Raw genomic sequence first — 16,620 nt, forward strand, 5'->3', positions numbered from 1 at the left:
TTATTTGTTATTTCTCTGGTCCTACATGAGCTATTCTGCGCTACACTGCCCCCACAGGTCATCAGTGGTATTACGCTGTATGCTCCATCTGTAAGGTCTTTGGATAAATACCACATTCTGCACAGAATGAACACAGAAGATGGACAGAAGCGTCCGTCTGTATTTGTCTGTGTATTTAGCTTTAAGTCAGGGTTGTCAAACTCTTTTCTTTTTTTTTTTTCCCTTGTCCTGTTCTTCTGGTGTCAGAACAGTCTTTGTTTTGCAACAGGAAGAGACTTGGAATCTCCTCCCGTTGATACCTTTATTGGAAGCAGGCATGGCTGCTGTACATGACCAGGGTGGGAACGCTCAAAGAGAGAGAGAAGAGAGATTGATGGGGGGGGTCAACAGATAATGTACTTGTTAATGCTATATAAACTACATACATTTAACAAAGGAGCAACAACAAATACAGGTACATGAGTCATGAGGTACATGATTTTGACAGTTAAATGATGGCAGAAAACAAGCAAAATCAGCAGGACATCTCATTGATGAGGAGTGGAAATGTGTGTGTGTGTGTGTGTGTGTGTGTGTGTGTGTGTGTGTGTGTGTGTGTGTGTGTGTGTGTGTGTGTGTGTGTGTGTGTGTGTGTGTGTGTGTGTGCCCACTGGGTGTGGTTGGAACTGTTGTGGGGAGGCCTGCAGTGACAGCCCGGACACCGCCACCCCAGACCCGGGAAGGCCCCAGCGAGCCACCCCAGAGAGAGCCACGCCCCCAGCCCAGGAAGCACCAGAGGAAGAGTGCAGAGAAGACACCCCACCCAGCCAGGAGGAGCCCATAAGAGAAGGAGAAGGCCCCAGGCCCCGACCCAAGCCGCCAAGCCAAGACTGGATGGAGCAGGGCCCCCGGGGTGAGCGGGCCGTGTAACGACCCCACCCACCACCACTACCCCACCCACACCTACACCCCCCAATCCCAGAGCCCCCCCCCCCCCCCCCCAGGACCAAGAAGAACAAAGGCCCGGCTGGGTTCGGTCGGCGGACAGCCAACTCCCCACCCCCAGGAGACCTGCATGTTGTTTGGGGGGTTTTACATGCTGGACAGCTATGATGACAGTGACCGTGCGGGAAGAGGTGTGATGCATGTGTCTATTACCAGCCTCGAAGTCCCAGACAGCTCACAGAAAATCAGAAGGGTTGAATGAGTTCAACGGTGTCAAAACACTGGCAGGATTCCTACGGTGCCCACACCCATGCCAGTGACGTGATGCAGTACATTTGATGCCTGTCATTTACATGTCAGTTATAAAACCTGGGTAAATGAAACAAACTCAGCGGTCATGTCAGCCTACCGCTCCTGGTGTGTATAGTTAATATTAACTATCAATAAAAGAAAATAACTGGAGCTTCAACAAGCGATTCTTACTGACAATGATTGTATTACAAGTCAAGTCCGTTGAAGTGAGGCTACATTTAAAACGTGTGGCGCCATTGTTCGTTTGTAGGCAAACTTGGCCTCATTCCACTTGTTCGGTGTGTGAAATAGCGACGCTGTTACAGTCAAAGATACATGTTGCTCTAACGCAGCAGTCGCTTGTTTCATTTTAGACCAAACCTGACGAGTGTGAAGACAACCTGAGACATGGAGCACAAGTCTGCAACAAGTCTTCAAACTTTACACTCAATGGAGATTTATTATTGTCTTAACTGATTTTTTCTTATTTATAATGTATCTTCAAACAAAGACTGTGTAGGTGACAGAGGAAGATAAGATGAATGCAGCAGTAGAAAATATAATGACTATATCTGCCATTGGAACTTATTTGTCTTTTGGCTGCTCTCTTAATCACCTGCCTCCACCTCGTCCTATTTGTCTGAGAAATCGACTTTGAATATCAGTATTTAATTCTGGGAACGTTTGCCTCCAACAGTGCAGATTTGGTTCAAATTAACCAAGTTTGAGAAGTTACTCAGAAAAGCACTTTAGAAGTCCACCAGTTTTTTTTTCCATCTCTGCCTTAGTTTGTTTAAGTTAAGCAGCTTGCATATCAGATGTTTTACTGCTTCAGTGATCTTACGTGCTTTATAGGATCAGTCGCATTCACCCATTCATTCACTCACCAAAGGTAGGCCCAGGCAGACACTTTCATTGTGTTTTGAGTGTCTGTTTACAAGAAAACGGTGTTTGGAGGCACTGAAAACGCAACTGTTAGAAAATGGCTCTCAAGGTGGGATTTTTTGAAAACGATCTGGTCTCAATGGAAAAAAGGGGAAAATTCTACTTTTCTGAAATGCTGCTACTGCCCATGCGTACCACGGTCATAGTAAATAGTTCTTCTTCTGGACATGCTCAGTGGATGACAAGAATAATAAGTGTCATGACTCCCAGTCCACATTCTCCTACGACTTGGTAGTTTTATAGTTGAGAGTCACCGTAATAACAATCCACCTTGATCATGTGAAACGTCATGTAAACTGCTCAAATTGGGAGCAACCTGTAGTTTAATGTCTTACCTAAAAGAAACTCTGACCTGTGGACCACAACAGAGGCTGCAGATGTAACAGCAATGACACTCCAGGTCAGGGGAAACTGCTGAACAGGTACACTGTGGTAACTGAGTAAGTGATGCAACCACACAGTCCCTCGTCCACTTTCACCTCCTTCTGCTGCCATGCGAGCGCTCGCCTCGGGAGGTTCAGGAAATCAGCTGGCTGGGGAGAGTGGCGTCAGCGGGGCTGCGTGGCTGAGATCAGCCCGAGTGGATTTAGGGTCACACCCAGCGTTTGAAATGAACACCAGCCTAACACCAACCAAATGCCGATGTAGATGTAATCTGCAAATGAGCTCCAGCTTTCTGGAAGAGGGGAAAACCTTTAATATTGTCTGTCATTAAAAAAAGATGAATTGGAGGCATGAGAACTGGACTGAATCAATATTTAAAATCCCTTTCTTATGGAAAAAGAAACCATATATGAAAACACGGTTTGTGTAATATATTTTAGTGACACGTTGAGTTCCAGCAACATGTAAAACCTTCCCATCATTTCTTATAACAACCTCTCTAGCATTTAATTTCTCTTTAATTGTTTTTCGTCCTCAACATTGTACAGCATTGTGCTTTGACTGCACTGCAGGAAGCTCAAGTAAATCACAAGTGCAGTTTCATGTCAGTCATCTTTTGTTTATTTGATTGAACAGCAGCTTAAGTGAAATCACCGCTGAGATCCCCAGTTATTTTGGAACAGTTTGTCACTTTGTTCGCGAGCACCGTCACGCCCTGTCACACCCCTGGCTGAAGCCCTGGGAATTAGCGACGCAGTTGGACACGGCGAAAACACGCGCTCGCTTCCCTGCGTTACAGAATGCGCGTTTACGACACACAGGCACGCGCAGACATGCAAGGACATCGGTAACTTTTGCCCAAACAAATATCGAACCTGAGTCACATTGTTTAGACTCGCCCTGATGTGAACCTCCACCCTGCGTCTTCCTCCTCCACCCTGTGTTTTTGGATGGGTGGGGTGGGGGTACCTGTCTGTTTTGTGAAGGTGTCAGAGCTCAGAGGTGTGATCCTTCTCATCTCTCTGAAGGAGGTTAAGATCCCAATTAGCCGGAGGCCACCACACCCCCGTCCTGAACCGGATCGCAGTCCTGGAGCAGAGGACAGAAAAGCTGCCATCATAGAAACTTTACATTTTTGTGGCCCGCTTGTTGAAAAGCTACTGGAGCCTCCCACTTCTGCCTTTTTTTTTTTTCTCTCATTTCTACTACTTTTGTGTGAGAGTGTGTGTGTGTGTGTATGTGTATGTGTATGTGTGTGTGTGTGTGTGTGTGTGTGTGTGTGGCTATTATATCCCCTACACTTCTACCTCGGCCTCTTTCTTCTCTCTCTTCTGGCTCTTTCTTCTTGCCAAACCTCCATGCTTTGATACCCTTCATTTAGCATGTCAGCGGCGATGACACATGCACCCATTCATCCACCCCAGGAGTCTCCTCCAAATCAAGCAGGAACAAGCACAGCCCTTTGCTTCCCATTGAAAATTTTCTGCCCAATAAAGCCTCCAGACATTCAACCGGCTGAATATTTGGCCTTTTCAAAAAGATTCCTTCACGGAGATCTCCCGTACAAAGCCGGGAGGGAATATAATTTGTGTGGTTGTGTTTTGACGGAGATCCCGTCCTGTCAGTGGTGAAGGGTCTTTTATCTCCGAGGACGTCTTGAGTGGCTCTCGCGTCTGTTTCAGAGCGACGGTGGAACGTCGGCTTGAGTGGCGGCGAGGTCGACAGCTGTGCCGCCGACAAATCCTCCTCTATCTGTCCCAGGATCCTCCGGGGCTTCTCGCTGAGCGGCAGTGAATCACCTTGAGCTTAATGATTTGCAGAGATCCAGAGAGAGGAGCGCTGGATCCTCCGAGGCCGGAGTTTATCTCCTGGACCTGACCCTTTGATCTGGCCTGCAGATTAACCCCGCAGACCAAGAGATAGTGTGTGTGTGTGTGTGTGTGTGTGTGTGTGTGTGTGTGTGTGTGTGTGTGTGTGTGTGTGTGTGTGTGTGTGTGTGTGTGTGTGTGTGTGTGTGTGTGTGTGTGTGTGTGTGTGTGTGTGTGTGTGTAGAAGAAGTGACAAAGTTCCTGCGAGCACGCATCGTCGAGTTTGAATCTGTGTGTGTGGAGACGTTCCAGTGTTGTTTAACCTCGGCGTAACCTTAAGACGCTGGCGAGACCAATAAAAAGCAATTTACAACGGCGCGGTGATGCGTGGCGTGACCCTGTTGTCTTGCTCTCAGGAGAAATTCACTGTCATGTTTGTCTGCGATTCATCATGTAAATAGTCTGTTACGCTGCAGCCATGTTTATAAGGCCCTCGGTTTGACGTCTTACACATAAAAACAATGTTAAATATCCACTGACTGATGGGTAAATGTCTTCTAATCTGACAGTTCGGGTCTGTGTTACAGATACTGATCAATCATTTGTAATATTAATGAAACATCTTGGGTTTTCCGTTACTAAATATTTCAATACGTGTTATTTCAAGAGTTACAAAGATGATACAAAATCCCGAAACTTAGTGTGTGATCAAACTAAAATTCTTCTCAGCCCTGCTTTTCTGTGTGTCTGCCTCTTTACAAGGCAAGGCTTCAAGATTATAGTTCTACAAAGAAAAACAAAAAATTTGCCAGTCAAAACGGATGGGGTTTTGGTGAAAAATGCAAAATGGAAGGGATACTTGCGGCAGACGCAGGCAACATTTCATCTGAAATGTTCTAGTTTCACACGGCTGCTTTCAGACTAAATTAGACTGAAATAAAAGCCTTTATTGTCTTTACAAAAAAAAAAAAAAAACAACTCCAGACTCATGTTAGAAATGTGAAAACATTTCTGCAGTGTGAAGCCTAAAACACACGCTGACATATTTATTTAATCCCCACACATTTATACATCTAACTCTAACATTTGTAGAATACACAGATTTTAAATACAGCAATGCCACCACGTACAGTATGCAACTACTTTCACAAACTGAATATATTAGCCAGGCAATAAGTAGAGCATGATAATCCCAATCTAACTTTTTTCTTTTATGGATCTGCTACTGAACACAGAAATCCACAATTCAATCAAAATGCACTATGTGGCAACTGTACATCCTGAGTTTAGATGAATTATTGAGGTGAGTTTGATTTTGTGACAGTTCATTTATTTGGTGGTGAAATAGTTTGAATCACAATGTGGGAGGGATACGGTTTATACCACCTGCAATTCAAATAGTCAGACAGAACATTTTCATTCTCACGTCATATTTCTTAAGCCATGAAAAGAGAATTGTAACATAGTCATTCGTTTTCTGTGTACAATCGTTGTCATTTAATCAGAATTAGTCCATTAATTTAGTAATGGTTGATTATCACAGATCTGCACAAGTTATTAGATGACATAAACAAATGGAAAAACACTCAGTAGCTGGCCACCACCTGTCAAATGTGGATTTCTATCAACATTGCTGATGTCAGTCATGTATTTAAAGCGCTGACATGTCTGACATAATAAACTCACAGTGTTCGAAAACAAAAGATCTTCCAAGCAAGAAGTCGTTTTCTAGCAACAGCCTCAAGACTAATCTCATATTTACTGTCCATGTCAACACAAAGGGCTCTACAGTCTGTGTGTTCAGTGTTTATTCCAACCACTGTCCTGCTGTTTGAGGCTGTTGCTGGACATTGGTCAGACTGTTGGTGCTATTAGGAAATCTCAGATCTGAAAAAAAACAACAAAACTGAACATTATGAAACCACAATCCACCAGTAATTAAACTGACCTGCTCAGACGGGTGTGAAAACCAGTAGCAGCCCGTTGAGTAGAAACTCCACGACACTGCCAGTGTTGTTTTAGTGGCACATTAACACTAAAGCCAGTTTTACCGTTTGTAATCTTAAGATTATCATCAAACGATAAGTTAAAGTAAAGTTTATTTAGAAAGCTCCAGTATCTCCTGTTCGATGGTTGGATTGGTGAATGAATCATTTGTCTCGTCTCACTTACAGTAACGCCGCGCAGACAAACAAATCCAAGTCTGGAGTATCGGTCGGATCTGTTGAGGAACGCACCAGGAAGAGGAGCAAACCAAAAAGTACATAACATACATATTTGCATTATTTCCTCCAGCTCTGGACTCTTAAGCTCACGGTTAGCTTTCTTTGTTTTCCTCATTAAAGCAACAATTTGTCAGCTTTTCTTCAGTTCCACAAGTTCCTCTACGATCTCCTCTACCGCACATTTCCTAATATTTAGTTTAATTTCTACTGTGTTGCTTTTTGGCAACAATGTTCTTACAATGTCAGTTGAACTTTTAAACATTTTGTTGCTACTGTAGCAGCATTCGCCTGTCATACAGTGACATCTAGTGGTAGCAGATGGTATCTACTGGTATTTTCTGATTTGTCAAAAGGTGCATGAACAGCCAAACGACAAAAAAAAAATTCAAATACATGAAGTCTTCTTTCACTAGTGGAGTTATACATATAAACTGACTCAATTTCATTGGCATTTATCAATTTTGTGCCCTCTCCAAGTTTGAGTATTTTTATTCAACTTAAAATATTCTAACTTGAAGTAGTAAAGCCCATCCAGAGGAGAAAGAACGGGTGCAGGAGTCTTTGCCAGAAAAGCCTCAGGCCTCATGTCCTCCGTGGACAAGACTGCTCCCTCTTTATTCCAGTTAAATGAAATTCTGTTCCGGTTTGATTGCTCAGCAAACCGTGGATGAAGCGATGGAAGCGGCCACCCACCGCTGCTCGTATATCACACAGGAACAGCTCGTGATCTGTTTGTCTGCTGCTGACAGATGAAGTGAGGAAGACCGAAAGGCTCCGGCCCTCCGTCTCCATCTTCAGAGCAATATGCAGTTAAATGACTCATTTGAATTGAAACTGAATGCGTCTGGCTCGGAGTTACGCTGTGAATCAAACTGCCAGTTCAGCCAAAGAGCCGCCTCACTGAACAAACTAACATCCTGGTCTTTGATACTATAAGAACTATTCAGTTAATGAAGACAGTTATAATCACATTTTAAATTTTTCTGTGCAGCTTCATCCAGCTGGAGCAGATCCGAGTGTGGGTGAAGTCCTGGACTGGTCACCAGGTCACTCATATTCACAACTAACCGGCAGTTTCAGAGTCACCTAATAGCATCAAATACAGGACCTGTTTACATGACAACGCTTTTTAGTGAAAATGCAAAACTTTCATTACGTCACCATGTGGACGGTAGAAACGTTGCTACTGTGCATGCTCAACACAGTCGGAGTAAATAGTTCTTCTGCACATGCTCAGTAGATGGACAATAAGAACAATGTTCACCTCCAGATTGTCATGACTCCCAGTCCTTATTCTCGTCGTTGCATTGCTCGTACCTCACTGTGATACACAGTGGGAGTGGACCGACATTCGTATGGACAGATGATGGAGTTGGATTGCTATAGACCTCATTCGCAATTACGTCATATCCTTCCGCACGCAAAGCACCATGGGATTGTCTGTGGTTTGGCTGCTGAAGACGGCAGGCGTGACGCTAAGATTACAGCCACCTCTGGTGAAACGGGCAATTTTGCAAATTCCCCTGATAAAAGACAACAATTATGAGGATCTACGGCGATACATACATTGTTGTGGCTTTAGGAGAGTCGACAGAGTCGCATGTCGCTCTCTTGTGAGACGGTATTTATACACACATACATGGCGGCGAGTACCACAGGGTATCTCATAATGCACCGGGGAAGAATTCCAGAACATCATCGTGATTATACTATATAACGGGTGGCTCAACTATAAAACTACCAAGTGCCAGAAGAATATGGACTGAGTGTCATGACACTCTAGACGCAAACATTGTTCCTGTTGTCCATCAACTGAGCATGTGCAGAAGAACTATTTACCACTTCAGTGGTGCACATGTGCAGTTGCAGCATTCCTTCCATCTACACGGAGACGGAGCCCAAGCAGTTCCAGAAAATTGCGTTTCCCCCCGTTTCCATGGAGACACCCTGTGCATTTTCAAAATGTTCCACCTTGGTAGCAATTTTCAAAAAGTTGTGTTCTCATTGGATCCGAGCACCGTTACATGAACTTTGGATGTCAATAGTTTTCAAATCATCAGAACTTGTGCTGCTCTATTCCGCAGTGTTAAAACGGAGATGTACGCTTGTTTCATCAGCCCTTACCACCCTGACGCCGCTCTGCCAGTCGGCCAGGCGACACCGGCTCGCAGATCAGCAGTCTAAAGGCATATCACAGGCTTGTCATCCCACCTCGACCATAAGACTGGTGGCTCTGCTAAAGCCCCTCACACTGCAGCGGGGCATCGGGGATCAGCACGGAATATTTTGCCTCTTAGACTCTTGAGCCACTTGGTGACACGTCTCCATCCCCGTCCCCGCCGCTCTCTTTCCACGGCGCTCGTTTTCTCCTTCCCTGACCCCTCGCAGTAACTGACAGCTGCACACAGCCTTCATTATTGCCACACAAAAGCCATATTTGAAACCATATTTACCATTTTCCTCAGCGAGGCGGAGATTGATGGAGCGGGGTTGTGGACGGGGGCGAGCAGGAAGGGAGGGAAAAGCTCCCCAGATGAAAATCCTAAATCAGTATGCCCTGCCGCTCCAGCTGAGGCCTAGGTGGGGATTGCATTTAATTTATTCTCCTAAGCCCGGGAATCAGGCCATCAAAAGGAACCAAACTATCAGGTTTCCCGCACTGAATGGCCCGGCGGTATGATGTGGCCGGCCTGGGATCCGACTTAACCCTTTGGAGGTGGCAGGCGAGCGTCGGTGGCTGCGGCCTTCCCTGTCCAGGCTGATTTATCTCCCGTTGCTGCGAGGCAGCGGGCAGAGAGAGACACTGCTGGTGACACAGCGGGGATGAGAAGCACTCCCCTCCCGCTGTTTGGTAGATGTTGCATATCCCTTCTTTAGCCGTGTTTAATGGTCACGGATCATGGGATTAAGGGACACGGGCTCGCAGAAGAACAGCCGAGCTTCCTATTTAGTAACCTGTTGAAATGCAAGTCCGGGAATTCACGTCCTGTCGTTCAGCGGGACAAAGTTTCCATCTTATGCCAACATGCAGGAGCCGCACAAGAAAGAGAAGCATTAACAGTAGGAGAAAGGAGGTTGTGGGGCTGATGGATGGATATGAAAAGCTCCAATGATGTACATTTGCAGCTGCATTTAGAATAATTGTGATATATCCATAATACATTCATGTAAAATGTAATAACAAAAAATAAATAACAATACTAAAAGAGATATATAAAGGTAGAATTACTGTGAAGGAATGACATCAAGCAATCTATATATATATATATATATATATATATATATATATATATTGTATAGCCAGCCACACTCAATGCAGCACGAAGTCAATATTGACAATCCAATTTTGCACATAAAGAACAATAATGAATATTCTTGTCCTGCTATACAATTGAAAGCAAGTGTGATTCTTGTAAACACAGTGAGGCGCAACCAATTCCTCAATCTGCCTCATGCTGTGGCTGCATTGTTTGGATGCTTTATGATATGAATGAATGGTTGAATGAATGAACGGTTTAGTTCTGGTCATAGATCAAAACATAGAAAATAGAAAAAAACAACAACAAACTGTTCACTCAAATGACAAAGAAAAGAAATTTACAAACAAAACAACAAAAGCAGATATTAGTCTATTCAGCAAGTCATTACAGATTTAGTTCATTTTTTTGTCGGATGTCCTGCTGCAGTTGGGACTCGAACCTGGGATCAATAATCTAAAATGTAGGGAATTTAAAAAATATAATTTCCCTATTACATCATATGTTTATGAGGTCAGATGCTGTGGCCACAGTTTTATTCATGATACATCATTTATTCACTCTCTCATTGAGACATCGAACCAACAAACAGCCAGAAACACTCAATGCAGCACGAAGACAAAGTCAATAGAAGCTTTGCAAAAGTGACTTTTAAAGGACATCTAAATGCTGAAAGGTTGTGTCAGCATGTTTGGATAAGGAAGTTACTGTTGGTTTGCGAGTTGAATAACTGTGTTGGTGTGATCTGATCAGATTTGACTGATAGCGACGTTTTCCTGGCGGCACCAACTGCCATCAGCTCAGGATCCCCATATTGCCAACGTGTGCCTTTCTTTTTCCAGCTGAGCTCCGCCCACTTCAAACCAAGTGGGGAGAACGCCGTTAAAAACAAATCTAGACACAAAATAAGTAGAACGATTGCAACTTTGGAACCGAATCACCTAAAGGAAAAGAAGAACTGACTCACACAGTGAAGATGTCGATGATTCGAGTATAAAAAATACCAACTCTGATGCAAACTGTCGTATTTACTACACTCATGGATATATATTGTGGTCTATGGTGTCTTTTTCTTACATTATTCCATATTGACTTTGTGTTACTGGTCTTATTAATCCTTTTCACCTTATGATCCATTATTATTTCCTATTAGGTGTTATCCATGTTTATTATATTCTGATTTACTTCTGTACAAGTCGTGCTAAATTTACACCAGGAGCTTGCACATCCAGGTTGCTCTTCCAGTTTTGCAGGAGTATTCAAATGAGGGTTTGCATGTGTTGGACTCTTTTTACACCAAAATTACCTGCTGGAAACCGTTGCTTCGGTTGTCATGTGCTTGTGAATGATTGGACGGAGAGCAGCGTCCCACCATGAGGTGGTTCAGGAAGTTATCAATGTGGGAGCGTTACAGCAAATAAAGCTGAATTCAGCAAAAACCACCAATTCAAAGTTCAAATCTGAGGTCCATCGTAGAAAAACAGTGGAGCTGGGTCAAATAGGGAAATTTAAATGATCACAGATGAATGAATTAAAAACATTAATCTTTTGTCATAGACTTCCAGGATGTTGAGCAATCCGAGAGATACGCTTGATATATTCATGAGAGGAAACACAATTAAACAGACTGTGTGTGTCACTTTGTGCGTCCTCAGTACTTCCTGTTCTGGGTTCCAGCAACAAAGCTTTCATAGATCAGGCCCATGAAATAGCCAGAGTGGCAAAAGATCTATGGTGAAAACAGAAGCAAAAACCAAAACAAAAAACTTAAGGTAAACTATATTTAAATTGTAACTATTAAATGCTATCAATACATTCTTTAGTTTTTTCTTCATTCCGGATCATGAGCAGGTTTATTTGGTGGAAAATCACAAAAACTGCTCTTTTGCTCATGAAGGTCACAAAACTCTGACCTAAACCAATAACAGATGTTTGTCTTTTGACCAGAGCATGATGATTACTATGGGAAATTCCTACAATCTCATACAGTGAAAGGTCCAGAAAGCTTCTCCTGTTGCTGTTGCATTATGGGTGTTTTTACAAACTCACAACATGACAACGTGGTTTTGAGGCTAGTTTGATGTATTTCATGGCAGCATCACTGATATCTCAGCTCGGGTCTCAGTGTTGTGTACGATTCTCTTAAAAAACTATTTTTTCGATTTTTTTAAAAAACTATATTTTCTTTGAAATGCTATGTTTGAAGTGTTCATGCTTTCTCCCCCCGGTTGCCCTCAGTGGATCGAGATGAATGATACTGAAATTAGATGAATGACTTTATCCGTCCAGTCTCAATCAGGTCCCTCGGATCCCACATTTCTGGGTCACACGAGGTCACATCCATCTCTCTGCGAATCCCCCTCCTGAGTCCCGGACCACATGAGACCCGGCTCTGACCGGTAAACAACCAGAGGCTTCTGCTCAGCCTCCGCCGAGAGGCACAACACGCTCACAAATACGCTTCACAAAGGCCTTATTTCCTGCTGCAGTTCCACCGCAGAGGGTTCAAGGAGCTTGTTTATGAAGTGATTCCGACAGGAGGAGCAGCCTGGCACACAGGTTTCCACAGTAAGAAGTGTCATCGGACACTAGATCCCGACAACAAACATGTTTGTGTTCAAGAAGAAACAACAGTGAAACACTTGATCTTCAGTTGTTGTTTTTGTTTTTTGCTTTAAAGGTAAAGAGGTGATATGAGCAAATGAAAACTGTGAACCGACTGCGCTCTGTCAAGTATCTGACAACTCCATTTAACCTCTGTGAGTCCAGAGTTACAGAGAAGCAGATGATAGAAGCAGTTATCAACGCTGAAGCTGCAGAAGTTACATCAATAATGAGACTTCCTGTTTCTGTTCCAAAGATAAAACAAGAAAGTTTATCCCAAAGCTTTGTGTCAAACCGGTTTCAGTTCGGGGGCCACAGGCAGTCACATTTCATGTGGAGAAGCCGGACCGGCAACGTAGAGCCAAAAATAACCTTTAGATTTAAACTGGTGGTGGAGAGTAGACCAGATGAAATATCAATATTTTCACAAAATCAAACAATTACTACAGAAAAATGACTATAATCCCAACACAAAGCCAATTTTAATGAAACCCTCTGGTGAAAAATACAGTGAAATGACCCAAAAAAAAAAACAACCTTCTATGTCTGTTGCATTATGGGTGTTTTTACAACCTCAGCCTGACAGCACGGCTTTGAGTCTGGTTCATTAGCTTTTAATGGCAGCATCATCGAGATCTCAGCTCGGGCCTCAGTGTTGTCTTGTGTCCACTACTCTTAATAAATTAGTTTATAAAAGAAAAAAAATCAATGTTTTGATTGAATTGATTAGGATTTGCTCTGTGGTTTGGCGGGATTGGCGGCTCCTGCAAAACAGTTTTGCTCTTTATGTTTGACACCCAGCAAGGTTTGTACCAACTTTTGTAATTTAGAAAATCATTTGGTTTCTTAATCAAAACTATGACACAAATTGAATCGTGATCTTTGTCATTGACAAAGGTTAAGCTGGTGGATCCATTACATTTTATTACAGCACATTTTTGAACCAGTATTTCTTGTACTGCACTTTTGTAAAGGAGTGGAATCTGTATTTTTATCTATTTTTGGTAACCGGTCTTTATTATACAAATATTTATGTGTGTACTTTGATACCAAACACCATAATAATATTAGTTTTTTACTTCATTTGATCTATTTGTGTCAATTGTGCTCTGGTATATATTGCAAACTGCACAGCAGTGTTGTTTGGTGTGTATCGTATCGTTCCACCTCAGCAACTCAACACAAGCTAATTGTATTTCTGGATTACTTTGTGACGCCGCTTATCTGTATTAAAGATGTTAGTTGAGGCTTTTCTCAAGTTAACCCTTCACTGCTCTTCGGGCGCGGCGGCACGGCGGCCCGATCCCGGCAGCAGCGGGAAGCAGACGGCTCTTGTTGTTGTCGGGCTCCAGTCGGGACTCTGGGCCGTAAAGAACATAATATTGCTTTCTTCTTATGAACACAGTGAGAAGCGGGGCAGATCTGCGATGACCAGCTCCTTACCCCCTCATCTCCTCTCCTCCTTGATCTTCCCACACTGTTTGCTTTACTTTATTTTCTGTTTTTTCTCCCCCCCTCCCCCTGCAACTTTTTCGTGCAAAGAATAAAATTTCATCTGCGCGGGCTCTGGGAAAGGCGGCCCTCGGATTGGCCCTTGCCCGTACAGATGCTTTGAATTTACGGGGGCTTTTCTGCTTGCTGGTGGAAGCGAGGGAGGGACGCGGGGATGGATGGTGAGATGGAGGAACAGAGTTGGGAGGAGGAGAAGAGGGGTGGGGGTGGGGGGGGGTTGAAACCTGCCTGTATTTCCTGGGGATTAGGCGTCAGAGGAGGTCTCAGGTCCCGGCCTCCCTGGATGGCTGGGAAACTGACCCCCATCTGACTCCGCCGGTCTTCGCTGCTCCCTGCCAGCGTGTCGCCCCGGGACAGCGGCGAGGCCCGGCTTCCACAAAGCAAACCTCAGACCTTTGTTTGACCCGTTTCACACAATTTGTAGAAAAGTAGCAGAGAAATCAGACCAGGTTAAGTTCAGGTCTGGACTGAATCTGAATCTGAAGTTCGCCTGTGTGTTGACCGTCTAATTCAGGGGTGCCAGACGTCAGGCTCGTGGGCCCAAACCGGCCCGCATGAGGCGCCAATCTGACCAAACCCTCGAGAAAATAGTCGAAAAACATTCCAAAGAAAAGATGGATTTTTTTTTTTTTAATGCGATTCTTAAGCGTGGCAGACTCGACACAACGCTGAGACGCCGATATGAAAGATAGCACATTAGCGTTAGCCTCAAAGCCATGCTGTCAGGGTGAGTTTGTTAAAAAACACCCACAATGCAACAGCCAGAGGAGAAGTCTTCTGAGCATTTCACGGTATTTTGCGCCAGGCTTCAATAAAATTGGCTTAATGTTGAGATGGTAGCGGATTCCCGCAGTAATTGTTTTGTTTGCTTGTTTTTTTTAAATATAGACATTTTCATAACGTGTCCTCTGCACCATGACAAAGAAAAACTTTACAATTTAAAGTTTATTATCGCGCTATTTTACCGGTCCGGTCCACTGAAGACGAAATCGGTTTGTTTGTGGCCCCTGAACTCAAACGATACCTGATCTAATGATTTAAAAGGCGACCTTGTTTATTGATTTCAGTAAATGAGGTGATGATTAATTGTAAATGAGCGTTTAAATGTTAAACATGGACAATTTGTCAGTTGTTGCTAAACAATATTTCAATAATCTCTTTCTGTTCTTTTTAAAGCCTTTAAGAAAGTAAGTCTTAATATTAAGGAATCAAAATATGTTGAAAAGTTTAAAATGACTTCATGGTTACATGAATCTCTATCGAGGCTGAATTTGTCACAGGATGTCTTCAAAAGGAAAAGGTTTGTGTTCTATACGTGTTGGAATGTTGAGTTTTAAAGAAACAAAAAGCTTGAAGTGACCACATCTCACCAAAAGGCTTTTTTACTGTTCCACAATGTCTCTGCTATATCAATAACCTTTTAATAAAGGAACATTTGAAAGCTCAGAGGGAAGCAGGAGACATCCTTTTAGAAACTGTCCATTAGAGCCAATTTCTGAATGACTGAATACATTTGGCATAAATACTCATCTTTAGTGAAAATATGGATCTAACTTCTTTATTCAAATCATCTCAAAGTACTTTATTGGCACACAATACCTTTATAAGGTGTGTTGCACCTTGTTTTAGGTTGTGTTACTAATGACACAGATCAAGATTCAACTTGTATCACAGTCATGAATCAGAAATTATTTCCTGAATGAAAAAAAATAAAATAAAAAATCAATGTGACTTAAACTCATCAGCTTCCACGGGTTTAACTGAATCAGACGGTAAGCAGAAGAAATATTTTTGTTCAAATATGTGTAGAAATTGAGAAGATGAAATGAAATATTCAGTAAGTACAGATACCTGAAAAGTCTACAAATGTCTTCTGGTAGCAGAGTTTTATTTTTTTTTAAAAACAACAAAAAAAAACCCTTTAATGGGTTCTTCTGAACAGAACCTTCTACACTCAGAGCTTCCTATTGGTGCTATTGACTTTTTATGACAATAAAAGATCAGACAACTCTTCATCAGGAAAGTGACTACATTTAGCAAAATATGATAAATCGCACATTTTCAATAGTTGATGCAAATGATAGAAAACATAATTATGGGAAAGACGGCGTTATATTTTCTCTCCGAACATCATTTTCTTCCTATCTACAATAATTCTTTATTATATGGACCCGATGCCTCACTCACTATACTTTCTTTTCCAAAGTTTTTAGACATTTCCCAGCATGTCTTGCATCAATGACTTGGTTTTATGTTGAGTCATTTTCAGGACCAATTGTTCAGACATGGGAAAAAATATAGACATTTCCATCACCTATACTCTGAATCACAACAAAGACAAACTTTATAAAGTTAAAATGGAAAGGTTATTCGGTTTCCGGTGCGACCCACTTGAGATGAAATTATTGTGTGTGTGGCCCCTGAACTGCACCACTGCATTGCAGGGTGATTATTGTCCTCAACAATGTGGATACGACATTTTACAGGAATCCAGTGGTAGAATTATCCAGAGATTTATTTAGACATTGCAAAAAAAAATTTTTATTAATCACACTCTGGAGTTAAAATGTTCAATTTCCACATATTTCAATAATTCCTTGAAGAATATGATTAAAGTGTAAACTATTATTTAATAGTGCCTTTATGTTTGTTGTGGAAAAAGCCTTAGTT

The sequence above is a fragment of the Lipophrys pholis genome, assembly GCF_963383615.2.
Source record: "Lipophrys pholis genome assembly, chromosome: 16".
NCBI lineage: Eukaryota > Metazoa > Chordata > Actinopteri > Blenniiformes > Blenniidae > Lipophrys > Lipophrys pholis.